Here is a 15,066-nt window from a genome sequence, read left to right as displayed (position 1 = left end):
TCAAATCCTTCTGATTTATTTCTCAAACCTTCACAAATACATACATTGCATACTTTTCCAAACAGTTCTTGCCATTTACCCTGCAAAAATAGCAAACAAAGCATACGATTATTTCTTCTATCTCCTAACATCCAAAAACACTGCCTTGCAAAGCCAAGTGTGCTCTGTGCGCTTACTATTGTACTCATTTCTAAAGCACATTCAACTAACAGATTCTAAATAAAAAATACAGAATGCACATAGGCAAAGAAAAGTGCATGTACATGCTATGCACAGTTATCAGAAAGCACTACTACTGCAAAAACAAAGAAATCCATGTCTACATTAACAGCAGTGCTATTAAAACACATATTTACTAACTTCTTTCTTTCACAATTGCAGTGAAGACAACTCTCCTGAAGAGCAGCAGCATCTGAAGTACGGACGAGAACTCAGAAGAAACCTACTCTTTCCATCCAAAACAGTAAGTGCAATACTGCCTTAATGTTCTAACTGTTACTCAAACACTGTAGAATTCTAGTATTCTAGAACAAACAATTGCATTAACCCTGCAACATTAGATTCAGTATTAGTGCTTCTCCTCACCAGCTCCATACTTTCTATTGCAATCTGAACGCCACTATAGTAACACACAAATACAAGAATAGCCTTCCCAACCTGATGTAGCAGCCCGTTGCACAATCACACACCTCTACATAAATCCTTACCATCATACTCAGACACTCATGCACAAAGCACACATACACTGCACAAAATCTCCTCCCACACTTTTTTTTCTCCAACAGACCCCAAAGAATGCTTACCAAAAAACAACCCCGTAGAAAGCAACGCAAAAGTAAACAAAATCAAACTAAAACTATCCTAATTAAGCATCCACCTCTAGCAGCATGTGTACAAAAAGTTCAATCAAAACAGCTAATACAGTCATTAAGCAAAACAAAACAAGCTTCCATTATAGAAACGTTGCCTCCTCTTTCAAAGTGTAAAATGAAACAGAAAGTGATTAACATGACGGCAGCTACCACTAGTGCTAACACTGCACCTATAAATCTTGATGTAGCGGCAAGTAAGCATACCAAAAAAATTCTTTTACAAAAAATGTTCCGCCACAGAGTCCTTCAGAACCTTATAAAAACAGGAGGGAAATCACGCACAACCCTTAAAACCTACCGTAGAAAAATAATCCTAGAACGCTTATAGACAATGCAATACTTCTCAAAAGGAAATTATTTATTTTAGTTTTAAACAGAATGAAACCACTAACAAAACTAAGTACTAAACTACAAAAAAGACTTCTCAAAAAATGGAATATCAACAAAGATAACTTCACAAATATATGTGGAAGTTAATGGGGTCACACCACGAGCACAGAACCATATTTCAATAAAGAAGCATACAAACAAAAGCAAACAAACCCAATTGCCATACATAGCAGTGGACGAGGGTATGAAAAAAGTAATAATACCATTATGGAACAAGAAACGCTGCTCACAAAAATATCCCCAGAAAACTCAGCAACACCTGTCCATTCCACTAAACCAATACTAAACCAATACGTCCAGTCTACAAATGGCCATGCACATCAATGTGTAAAATCTTTCAAATCTTTATGCCAGTTCCTCAATCAGTATGTGAAAGGCAAAGACAAATTCAAAATTAAACTACTACAAAACATGGACCCCTGTCCAGTGCGCAAATACACAGGACTACAATGACATTCATTAACCTACAATTCTGGACCTATTTTCAAAAACACCTTCCACCATATAAAAATGATATCAACACATCATTCAACTATAAGAAATCTGGTCCATAAACTGTACTATGCCGAAAGTCCTGCTTTAGCACTAGCCAATTTAAATAACAATCTTCTACATGGTACAGCCAAACAACTATTCAAAGAAATAGAGCATATCCAGAGCAAATATTTTGGAATTGAAAGCCACTTACAAAATGCAATAGATTTACAACAGACTAGCAACAACTGTACAGATGGCAACCTTCTTTTACACACATACAAAAAAGAAATATTAAAGTTTAAAAGTACATCTGCTGAAGTACCAAACCATGTGTGTGTGTGTTGCCGCAGGCCTTTTTATAAAAATAGCACAAAAACTATATGCATAATGTACAAAATAGAAGACAATGAATATTCCAAATGGTTCCACCTAGCTCTCTATCTTATAGCAGAAAACAAATACGAGATTACTAACCCCTTAATACTTTGCAGTTACTGCACTGCAAAACTTGACAACAACCAAACACCTTCATGTGCTATCACAAATAACTTGGAATTATTCCCATTACCAAAACCCCTGCAATAACTCAACTTATATGAGAGCATCATAATTGAAACAGTGCAACAATTTCAAGAAATAATATGCCTTCAAACAAAAATAGCAAAACTACCTCCCTCTGAATTAGTGAAAGGCATTTGTGGCAAAGTAGTTTATTTGCCATTAGATCTCAAAGAAAATGTACACACTGTGGGAGTGCAACGTCCAATAGATCACTCTTACCTTAGTAAATGGCGTACCTAAAAAAGGCAAAACAATTTGGCAACAACTCGTGGACTTACATAAAGTTAGAAAAGCCCTGCAATATCTAAAAGACAACAATGAATACTACAGAGAAATTAATATTGAAGAAAACCTGAGAGAAACCACTGAAATAATTCAAGAGTCATCATAAACTGGTCAATTTCAACTTCTAGATCCTTCTACACAATCCAATATTTTAGACCATTATACAATTCACCCACTACACTCTAATGACACCATAGATGATGCACTGGAAAAGTACCAAATGCGACAAGCCAAAGGATCTCCAATCAGAATAAGGGAAAAAAGTATAGAAGCACGTGCCTTTCCTCTACTCTTTCCTACTGGAAAAGGAGATAGGTACGATCATAGACCCACACAAATAACAGCATCGGAATACCGCTCTTTACAAATGTATTCTGAAGACCCCAGATTCCGACAAAACGTGGAATACAAATTCCACCTTCTATTTGAAAGTGAAGTTGCAACTCTATGCTACGGAATTGCACACACATTGAAATCAGGTGCCCATTTTCAAAATATGTCAGCTACGGAATTACTACTACAAAAAAGAGATTTTACAGTCAAGCATTACAAATCTTTTAGCAAACATGCGTGGTACAAAAGAATTCTGGTTCCAACGTCACAGAGATGTACGCCATATGATAAGAAACCTTGCCCACCCACTTGGTTTGGGACATTAAGTTGTGGAGAATATGCATGTGAAGATGTTCACGATTTCCTACGCATAGCAAACAAAAACAAAACAAACATAGATATAAAAACAACAGGAGAACTCTGCTCTCTAGATCCTGTGAATGTATCAAGATTTTTCCATCATCGCTTCATTGCAATGCTACACTTCATTTGTAATAAAACTTTTGGAGAAAAGAATACCAAGCCAGAGGAGCACCACACATCCGCATTTTGTGGATTAAAGATGCTCCTAAATTTGGTCAAGATAGTGATGCCACTGTTTTGCAGTTCAGCCAAAAATATGTCACTTGTGAAATCCCTTCGCGATCAACACATAGTGATCTTCATGCACAAATTTTACAATTTCAAAGACACAAATGTGGAAAATGTTGTTGTCAAGTAAACAACTTCATGTCTTCAGTTAGACATAGGGGGTTATTCATGGATTATGTGCGCTGAAAAAAACAGTATTTGTGTGCCATTCTGCCCGCAAATCCCCATTTGTTAAACAGGGATTTGTGGGCAGAATGGTGCACAAATCCCATTTTCTTCGGCGCAAATAATCCATGAATTACCCACATGGTGTCAAAGGTAAATCACCTAAGAACAAATATTACATAAAAAGAACAGAAGAATCAAAATATATCAATGATTACAATGCAATCGTTGCCCTCCTATGGAATGCAAACATAGATGTGCAGTACATTGCAGGCAATTCCACTGCAGTTGCACGACATATCACAGCCTACTTAACCAAAGCAGAGAAAATAGAGCTTCGAGACCTCTGGGATGACATATCATCTGACCAAACGCTATCGCAGAAATTGTACAGTTTAGGCATAAAAATGCTCTCTCATGGAGAATGTGGCTGCTATGAAGCTGCAGACCGTTTAACCGGTACTGCCTTGTATAGAAAATCTGGCAATATAGTATGGCTAAGTCTTGGTCCTGCTAAATTCAGAAAAATAGTTCTGAAATCATATGAGGACATAGAAACAATAGCCAAAACTGATCCCAACAGCCAGGACTTTTTAAAAAACAATTTACTGGACACATACTACCCAAACAGGAGTACCACTTTAGAAACCATGGGGGTAATTCATAGAATTTAGTGCACAAGTGGCGCACGCGGCTGGCGCACAGTGTGCGCGTGCAAATCTCTGCGCCAGCCGCGTGCTCTAAAATCCATTTCCGTGCACAGCGTATTCATGGATTTCAGCTACCAAAACCAGCCGTGGCGCACAGTGGCGCAGCGACCTTGCAGCAGCGCCAGTTACGCCCCCAAGAACGCCCCTCGCGCAGGTAAAAGCCATCAAAATCCCCAATCCAGCGCAAAGGGCTGCGCTAACCCTGTACCAGCACGGCAAGCGGGGTACGTGTATTACTGGGGTCCACGGGAAGTTTCACATGTGATTGGCCCTGTGCGAGCGGGGTACATGTATTTCAGGGGTGCGCGGGAAGTTTCACACGCGATTTCAGCAGGGTACATGTATTACAGGGGTGCGCGGGAAGTTTCACACGCGATTTCAGCAGGGTACGTGTATATCAGGGGTGCGCGGGAAGTTTCAAACGCGATTTCAGCAGGGTACGTGTATTTCAGGGGTGCGCGGGAAGTTTCACACGGGATTTCAGCAGCATACATGTATTTCAGGGGTGCGCGGAAAGTTCTACACGTGATTGGCCTGGGTACGTGTATTTCAGGGGTACGCGGGAAGTTTCACATGCGATTTCAGCAGGGTACGTGTATTTCAGGGGTGCTTGGGAAGTTTCACATGCGATTTCAGCAGGGTACGTGTATTTCAGGGGTGTGCGTGAAGTTTTACACGTGATTTCAGCAGGGTACGTGTATTTCAGGGGTGCGCGGGAAGTTTAACACGCGATTGGCCTGGGTACGTGTATTTCAGGGGTGCACGTGAAGTGTTACACGCAATTTCAGCAGGGTACGTGTATTTCAGGGGTGCGCGGGAAGTTTCACACGCGATAGGTCCTGTGCGAGTGGGGTACATGTATAACTGGGGCTCGCATGAAGTTTCACCCACGATTAGAGCATGGTACGTGTATTACGGTGTTCGCGGGAAGTTTCACACGGGATTTCAGCAGGGTACGTGTATTTCGGGGGTGCCGGGGAGTCCTACACGTGATTTGGCAGTGTGGGTCCTCCCAGGTGTTCCCTGTACACCCTGCACGGCCCCTGCAGGCAGCCCACACCACAGGGGACTACCCTGCACCCCTGGTCATGTCCTGCAGGCAGCCCACCCAACATGGGCATGCTCCCCAGCAAAGCCACTTGTCTCCTGGCATTACTGATCACCAACTCATGTCCCCTTGCACTCCCACCCCCCAGCAGTGTGGGGCACCTGCCAGCAGGCCCCCACTCATGTCCCACTCATGTCCCCTTGCACCCCCACCCCACAGCAGTACGTGGCACCTGCCAGCAGGCCCCCACTCATGTCCCACTCATGTCCCACTCATGTCCCCCTGCACCCCCACCCCCCAGCAGTGCGGGGCACCTGCCAGCAGGCCCCCACTCATGTCCCACTCATGTCCCCCTGCACCCCTACCCCCCAGCAGTGCAGGGCACCTGCCAGCAGGCCCCCACTCATGTCCCCTTGCACCCCCACCCCCCATCAGTGTGGGGCACCTGCCAGCAGGCCCCACTCATGTCCCCTTGCACCCCCACCCCTCAGCAGTGTGGGGCACCTGCCAGCAGGCCCCCACTCATGTCCCACTCACGTCCCCTTGCACCCCCACTCCACCGCAGTGCAGGGCACCTGCCAGCAGGCCCCCACTCATGTCCCCTTGCACCCCCACCCCCCAGCAGTGTGGGGGCATCTGCCAGCAGGCCCCCACTCATGTCCCCTTGCACCCCCACCCCACAGCAGTGTGTGGCACCTGCCAGCAGGCCCCCACTCATGTCCCACTCATGTCCCCCTGACCCCCACACCCCAGCAGTGCGGGGCACCTGCCAGCAGGCCCCCACTCATGTCCCACTCATGTCCCCCTGCACCCCCATCCCCAAGCAGTGCAGGGCACCTGCCAGCAGGCCCCCACTCATGCCCCACTCATGTCCCCCTGCACCCAAACCCACCAGCAGTGCAGGGCACCTGCCAGCTAGCCCCCACTCATGTCCCCTTGCACCCCCACCCCCCAGCAGTGCAGGGCACCTGCCAGCAGGCCCCCACTCATGTCCCCTTGCACCCCAAACCCCCAGCTGTGCGTGGTACCTTCCAGCAGGCCCCCACTCATGTCCCACTCATGTCCCCCTGCCCCCAGGTCATGACGATCCTCAATCATGGCCCTTATGGCCAGCCTCCCCAGCCCAAAGACCCAACCAAGTATTGCATCCACCCACAAAGAAAAGGCAATTACATGATACAACCCCAATGGCAAGTATGTAAATGAACACATGTCCGTCTCACACACACACACAATGGTTGCAAGTGAATGTGAAAACCCATATCATGACATGCATGAAACCAATGAGATAATACCACACATCGAAGTATGAAGAAAAAAATGTATTAAACACAATATGAATGTAATGAAAATCAAACAAACAACAATGGTAATAAAAAAAGAAAAGCTACATGTCCTTTAAAAACTGAAACACAAGAAATCATAATCCAAAGAAATCCAAAGGAAATGGTGTCCAAAGTCACAGTCCAACAAAGCAAATCCAAGGGAAAAAAGAAAAGTGAAAACCATTGCTCCATGGTGAAATAAAAAAAAATAGAAGAATCCAATGGTGAACTATATACAGATGAACAATCCAGGGTCCATGAGCCCAACTGAAGAAACGAAACCTATCAAAAATACTACCTAATAAAAAACTATATACAGAAACGTGGTGCATTGTCCAAGCGCAACCAAAATAAAGAAAAAACAAAAGGAAACCTAACACTATCTAACTATATACAATGGCGGCGGGCAAGTCCAGCGGCTCACTCTGTGGTGTCTCGGGCCAGGGCATCATCGAACTCCATGTCGATGTCCCGGAGGCGGGCCTCTGCCCTGGCCCCGAGGTCTCACAGGGAGGCACTCATGGCCTGTTCCAACTCCCTGCGAGTTGCCTCGAGGCACTCTGCCCGCCTCAACGCCCGACGCATGCAGTTCTCCACACTGACCATCGTGAGTCGCGCCTCTTCCGCCCGCCGCTGCTCTGCACATATCTGCTGGCCCAACCGCAGCCACACGGAAGACACTCCCATTCCTGGGTCCTCCTGCCCTATGGCCGATGCCTGCCCCTCCGATGTTGATGGCCCCGAGCCATCATTGCTCCCACCTACAGCCTGCTCCTGCTGCTGCTGCTGTCCATGTGCCCTGTCTGATGGTGCCTCCACATCCTCCATCTGCTGGTCTCCAGTTGTGGTGTCCACCCCTGCTGGACCGCCAACTCCGGACTGTGGCAGGGATGGGATCTCCACCAAGCTGGCTGTGTTGGTCAGGCCAGGTCCTCAGGGGGCCCTGGTGGAATCTGGGCCGGAAGACGATGAAGAGAACGACCGGCGCATAGCCTCCACAGAGGCGCCGCCAGGGTGCGCGTCACATGTAGGAACCCACCAACCAGGGCCCCTCCCAGCAGTGCCACGTCACGACGCTGTTCTTAGTGATGGTGTGCGTTCTCCACCCATGAAGAACGCATGTCATCACGAATGTCACGTGTGCGCAACGCGACACCCACCAGGACGGATCCCATATGGTCGCGGGACCCCTCGCCCGCAGGTAGTGGTGAGGCAGGTGATATGGCACTCTCCCCTACCTGCGGACGGGCCTGGGACAGGGCCTCCCTGCTGGTGCATAATGGTGCAGTCACAGGGTCAAGGACAGCGACATGCACAGGCCCCTCTGCAGTGACCTGTGCTGCCTCCTGACCCTCGCCCTGGATTGCACCACTTGCACCAGTGGTACTACCCCCACAAGGCCCCATGTGCGGCTCAGGAAAGGGCTCCTCCGACTCTGTGGAGACCACGAAGCCGGATGTCTCCACACCGTCTTCCGCCATTGGAAGCCCCTGTGGGGGCTCACCCGGCCCTTCCGCCACAGCCGTTGTGGCAGACGCGGCACCAGCCCCCTCGCTCCCGGATGATGGTAATTCTTGGGAGGGTAGCTGGGCCTTGCATCGCCTCCCGGTGGAGGCATCCCCGCCGCTTGGCTCCACAGTGCTGTCTCCGCCCTCTTCTTCACTTGACGCTGCGTAGAGGGAGACATAGAACACAAGCATCAGGGTACAGCACAAAATACCCTAGACAGGAAGCAATAACACATGAGTGGCACTGTCAAATGTCACTTCCATCCTATCCTTCCACAACACATGGGTCAATGCATGCAACACACATGCAGAAACACTCCCGGCGCCTGCAATCAACATCAACACCCATGTACAAGGGCCCCGGTAAACCAAGATGTTGCCTTCAGTCACATGCATCCATGGCGTTTCAAAGTCAAACACACACTTCTCTGGCGCACACACACACACACACACACACACACACACGTGCACCATACATGTACATGACATCAGCACCCATTCCTCACCCCCCCTCCATGTCCAGGAACAGAGACTGCCATGCTTTCAGGTGTGCATTCTGCATAGAGGTCCCCATGATGCATTAAAACACATGCACCTACCATGTGGTTCACACATGGTAGGTCTCACATGCATGACCATGATGTCCCTGCACACACACATCCATACATGGCCTATGTCACACATACAGGCAAGTATCAGACTACCAGCACACTGCAACATGCCCTGTCTCACACAGCAATGCTTGGCCACTTCCCCCTCAACTCCAGACGGGTCTGCTTCCGAAGGATCTGGGCGTGGAGTGCTGGGCCTACACGTTCTAGGACCCTCATCTGGATGTTGCTCAGGCTGACCCGGCCCCCCTCCGTGAGGCGCAAGGCCTTGTTGAGGGTCCTGGACCTGAAGTCCTCCCAGCACTTCTTGACATGTTGGTAGTTGTGGGTTGCCACCCCCTCCGCATTGATGGCAACCACTGCGTCATCCCAGATGCTCTCCTGTCCTTCCTTGTTGGTGCGTCTTGTTCCGAAGAGGGCATCATAATGCCCCAGCACATGCTCCACCAGGACACCAACTTCGGTGGCAGTGAAGCTGGTGGCCCTCTGCCTCTCTGGCTGGGGGTTGCCAGTGGTGCCAGATGAAGATGTGCCCGACAGGACAACCCCAGAGGCAGGAGTGGATGGGCAACTGGGTCCTGGGGCTGGGCTGTGGAGCGATGGAATCCCAGTCGGGAGTCTTCTGTTCCAGCAGGGGTGGACACAGCAACTGGGCCCCTGCAGATGGCTGACGTGCAGGCAGCAAATAGCAGGGCACGTGGGCAGCAGGCAGGCAGAAAGCAGCAGATGGCAGGTGGGAGCGTGCTTGGGGCTCTGGGGGGCAGGAAAATGGCCTTCAGGGCCGGAGCTTGGTATTCCGTGTGTTTTCGCGTGGCCAGCTGGATACGGAGTGATTTGGCACGTGAAAATCTTGCACGTCAGCGTGTAATTCGAGGAAAGACCCTTAGCGCGTGAGCACGTCAGCGATTTCATTGGACCAAAGGCCCTTCGCATGTAAGCGCTTCTGTGACGTGAGGCACGGGGGCGTGCGCGGGCGATTCCCCCGTGACGTGGGCATAGTGGATTAGCGCGCGTGCAAAAAAAATGCACGTCCTCATGTGAATGCGTGTAATCCGAGGAAAGGGCCTACGCGTGTAAGTGATGTGACACGCACATGCGTTATCCCTCAGCATGGGTTAAAGGTGAGCAGGGCCAGCAGTTCGCTGTACGTGCCTTTCATGGAGACCGATGTGTGTTGCTGCTTCGTGTTGTTTTGCGCGCCATCACAACTTCACAGCTATCAAGGACGTATCTCTTCTTTTGGCGAGGGTATTGGCTACGCGTGTTTTTCTGCATCACGCTAGTTAGACGGTGAGTCGCGCATGCTATTTTTACCGCTGCGGGTGCCCCTGTGTATCGCACCGCTTTGATGTCATAGTAGCCTGAGTGTCCCACGCGTACACGATTTTCGTGATACTGGGTGCCACTGCATACTGCGGGAGGTTGATTCCACGCACGTAGGCTGCAGGGTTGCATGCACGGTTTTCCAGCAGTTTTGGGGTGCCTGAGCATTGCGTGACCCGTCACTACATCACCGGGGTCACATACAGCCGTGCAGGTGCAGGGGGGCTGTTAACATCTTGCTTCCCACCCCCTTCACCCCAATTGCCCAGGTCAATTGTAGTGTACACTTCCCATTGCCACTACTCCATCTGTGCCGGCACTACTAGATCTGTGCCATGGTTGGGAGGCCACCAAAGCTGAGGGGCGCCTCAGCTGGGCGTACTCCTCATGGCGGGCGTGGACAGGGACGTGGCCGGGGTGACCAGGGAGTAGGGGGACTCCAGGGTGTCCAGGGCAGCCGCAGAGGGGGAAGAGGCAGGGGTGCGCCACTTGAGCACGATGTTGTGCCATGTGTCGGTGCAGTCATGCCACCACCCCCTGTGGTTCTGGGAGATGCAGCTTCTGCATCTGGCACTGGTGCCCGTGTGACCCGGCAGTCCGTTCCATCGACTGCCATGGGCCCAAGAGTAGTGGTAGCTGCAGATGCAGCTGTGGACACCGCCACCCAGGCTCAGGGTCTGCCAGCGCAGCCTGCGTTGGCACTGGAGGAGCCCTTGGAAAATTTCCAACAGGCCAGGAGGGAAACCGTAGGGGCACGCAGGGCTGCCCTGACCAAGACACGTGTCCCTGGGGCAGTTATGTCATCTGCTGCCCCAAACAGCCGGGTGTTGGCAAGTGCAGGGGCAGATGCACCCAACAACACCCGGGTTGTGAGTCTGCCAACCAGGACAGTTACGGTCAATGACCCTGCCACAGCGGATGTTGCTGCGCAGGGTCCATTAGAGGGCACCCAGCTGCCACTGACAGAAGTCAGGCCTTTGGTCTTCCCTCCACCTGCCACTCCCTTGGCTCAATCCACCGAACCCACTCGCCATACTGGTCAGGGCGGCATTAGCCTGCCAGGGTCTGAGCCACATTCCAAGAGGAGGAAGGTTGCACCTGCAGCACAGGCTGGGACCTCACACACAGCCACGACCTCCTGCACGTCGAGGAAGAAGCCTTTCTGCAACCAGGAACTGGACTTCCTCGTGGGCTACGTGCTGGGCCACAGCCGTGACATGCTAGTGGGTGCCAATAGTCAGACTACGGCTGCCCAACTTGATACCCACTGGAAGCATGTTGCGGAAAATGTAAGTGCATTCGGCCATGAGGTGCGCACGGCGCAAGAGTGCAAAAAGCGTTGGAATGACATCAAACGCAGCGCTAAGGCTAAGCGTGCCTCAAATTACAACTTGACTCTGGTGACTGGCGGTGGGCCTGCACCAGAGGAGGAAGTCCTCACTCCGCATGAGTCAATTGTTGCGGAGTTCATTCCATCTGAATCGGTCGAAGGAGTGGTAGAGATGCCGGACTTTGATGCCCAGCAGTCCAGTGAGTGTTGATGCGTGTTTGTTGAGGACGTGTGTGTTTTACTTGTGGGATGTGTTGTGCATGATTGCCACTACATGTGAGGTGTACATGGTTCGGATGTGCAAGTAATGCAATGCTTCCGTGATGCATGTCTGCTCTGCTGGATGGTGGACATGTGGAGCAGACGGGGACTGTCGGCATCAACACTATTGCACCCTACTCACATGCTGGTTACCAGTATGCCCCTCCGGTCCATGTCCCAGCTCACAGGCCCTTCAGCATGTAGCGTGGGGTGACCTTCCTCTCAGCCCAGGCATGATGTCATAGCATGACTGATTTGCATGTGTCCTCTGCGTGCATGCAGGTACTCCATGTAGGCATGCTCCCTTGCCCCTCCACCCCCGCTCTGCACCCCAATTCCACCTTTGCACTGGTCTGCTTCAATATTGCCATTGGGTACTTCCCTGTTAATGCGTCCTGTGTACATGCTAACTTCCCGCAACCAATCTGCCAGACATATGCTGTGTGGTACAGCCTTAGTTCTTGATGCAGGGTATCTCACTTGTACTGTGCAGAGGTCAGATGCCCCACAGGGACATGAGTGCCCATTCATGCTCCATGTGCATTGCACGCATTCCCCTATGTGTCCTTGACTGGATGATCACTGTAATACAAGTCCTGGGTGACATACATTGCATGGCATTTCATCAGCCTTCCCATGTCTACTGTGGCTCAGTACTGCGTTGCACACATGTTTAGGGTCTGACAATCTGGGTGGGTCACAGGCATCAGCCTGTTTAATGGCCAATGACTCTGTCCAACTGGTGTAGTGTCCTCTTCACACGTGGGTGGCCTCCAGACCTTTCATCATGTGTCCTGATTACTATCCCATCATCATTTGCAGTGTTGTCACTTGACTCACATGAAGCTGTTGATGCTAGTCAACACTGCCTGTCAATGCACAGGTCTATGGCCAGCCTTTTGATAACATGCTAGGCATCCATGCTTTTGCGCTTGGGTGGAGGGGTGCTTTGCTTGTAGATATGCTACCCATTGAATGCACATTGCACGTGATGCCTGAAGTTGACCTTGCACTGCCTTCACATTTTCTGACACACACCATGAAGTACTTGTACATGTAGGTAGTGAGTAACATACACATTGGCTGTACTGCATAGACCCACTTCAATGCAAACTGCCACCTTTTAACAGGTCTGATCACAGAAGCAATTCCAAGTTGACCCAGCATGCATGCCAGGTTCTATTTTGTGTGTCACATGTCTGCCTGATGTTGTCGGTGTTGTGTGCTTCTGACATGTGTAGTGACCTTTTTTCTCTCTATTTTTCAGATGATGACGCAATGGAGCCGGAAGATGGTGTTGTCATGCCAGGCACAGGGTTGGTATCACTACATCAACCCAGCACAAGTGGGGGTCGTGGGGTGGCAGGCCACGAAAACCCCCAAGTGCTACAGGCCATCTTGTCTCTGGCTGCCTATGAGTCCAGCCCTGATGACGACTCTGATGTCCATGTCGAGTTGGCTGAGCATCAGGTCCATTTGTCGGGGGTGAGTGATTCTGATGTGGACACTCCTCTGTCCGCGACACCTGCACTGAGGGGTCAGACAGTCTTGGAACCTCCGCCTGTGGTGGATCGGGATGCAGGGTCACCCTCCACACCAGTCACTGATGTGCCTGGGACATCACGTTGACGAGGGCATGTAGTTGTGCAGCCGCGGGCAGTGCCAACACGACGAGGGCAACTGGTCCTTGGGTCCCGCAGGGGTCAAGCCCAGCAACGCGGTCGTCGCGCGCAACCGCTGTATACTGAGTGGGAGCAAGACATGACTGCCAATTCAGAATGGCAGGGGGCAGCAATGGAGAAAATTGCTGAGAGCATGGAGCGTGTGGCCCGATCCGTGCTCCCTCTGCTAGGCAGGTGCTTCTCCAGCAGCAGGCGGCACGGTCCACGGCCCGCTCGCTCAGGCTGGGCATGGAGGCCTCCGGCAGGGCACGCCAGGCTGAAATGTCGTCTCTGTGTGAAGCAATTGCTGCTCACACAGAGGCACACATGGAGGCCCTGAGGGAGGAGGATGCTTCCCTCAGATCCACTCTGGGTGTCCTTCTGATGTCCCAGAGGGAGCGGTCAGAGGAGAGGTTTGCACAGATTGAGCGTACCATCTCGGCTGAGCTACAGGCTTGCCGGGAGGTGCAGCGGTTGTCCAGCCAGGCCTTGCAGGAGGAACTCTGTGTTACACGTGCTACCTTGCAAGAGGAAGCACGTGTATCACGGGAGGTTCTGTATGCAGACCTACGTGTCATCGCCACACAGAACCAGGCTCACCCATCCAGCAGACTTGCTGCTGACGAGGGGAAAGCTGCAGCTAGGCGTGGCCAGGCTACTGTGCCACGTCCTCCTTTCCAGGATGAGCCAGACTCGGACGACCATCTATCTCCCACATAGGTCGGGCTGTGCAGGCGTTGAGCCCATGGAGGTTTTGTTTTTGGCTCAGCATCATCGCATGTGGGTGTTGAGCAGCACCCTGTACCTCCCCCCTCCTGGGTGCCCCCCCTTGGGTAGGATGTGGCCATTTTTGATTTTTCTTTTAGTTTAGTTAGTTAAGTTTCTGTTTGATAGTTAGTTTAATTAGGTAAAGTAGGTTTTTCGTAGTTAGTGTAATTAGTTAATATAGTTTAAAATTGCTTGTCTATTGTGCTTTCATGTGACAGTGTGGTGCTTTGTGGCTTTTGAAAGCATCCACTGTCTGTTCCAGCTGGGCCCTTCAGGCTTGTCTTGTGTATGTGTTTGCTGCTTGGGGTCCTTGACTCACATACGCCACTCCTGCTTCCCTTATCCATGGGCTCGCAAGGATGGTTTGGTGTAACAGCCTATTACACAAGGGGTTTGGACTGTCATATCTGTGGCAAGTCTGCTGCTGTGGAACTTGTGTTAACACCTCTAGTGGGGATGATTGGGGTGTTATTGACCACTGTTCTGCTTTTGCTAGATGGGGTGTTTCAAGATTCATGTGTACATTCATTGCTACGCATTGTGTAGTATGTTTCTTATCTTTACTGTACTGTGCTTGTTGCAATTCATGCCGTAGATAGTGTGTTCCACACTTTGGCTGTGAAAGACGGACTGTGGTGTGATTTCTGATGTACGTCTCTGACATGGTCCAGTGATGTGATGCCGGAAGAGACACACACAGATGAATCTAATGCATTAATCATGTGTTTCATGCCCTTTCTGCAGGGGGATGAGCCTCCAGACCACCTTTGCCAGCAGACATGGGCCATTGGAAGTCTGGAATCTGGACACGCTTGGTGGTGCCCACATGCACATGTGTGCGCAAGCA

The sequence above is a fragment of the Ambystoma mexicanum genome, chromosome 8 (genome assembly GCF_040938575.1).
Source record: "Ambystoma mexicanum isolate Mex_15411 chromosome 8, UKY_AmexF1_1, whole genome shotgun sequence".
Classification (NCBI taxonomy): Eukaryota; Metazoa; Chordata; class Amphibia; order Caudata; family Ambystomatidae; genus Ambystoma; species Ambystoma mexicanum.
Note: the sequence above shows the minus strand (reverse complement) of the source record.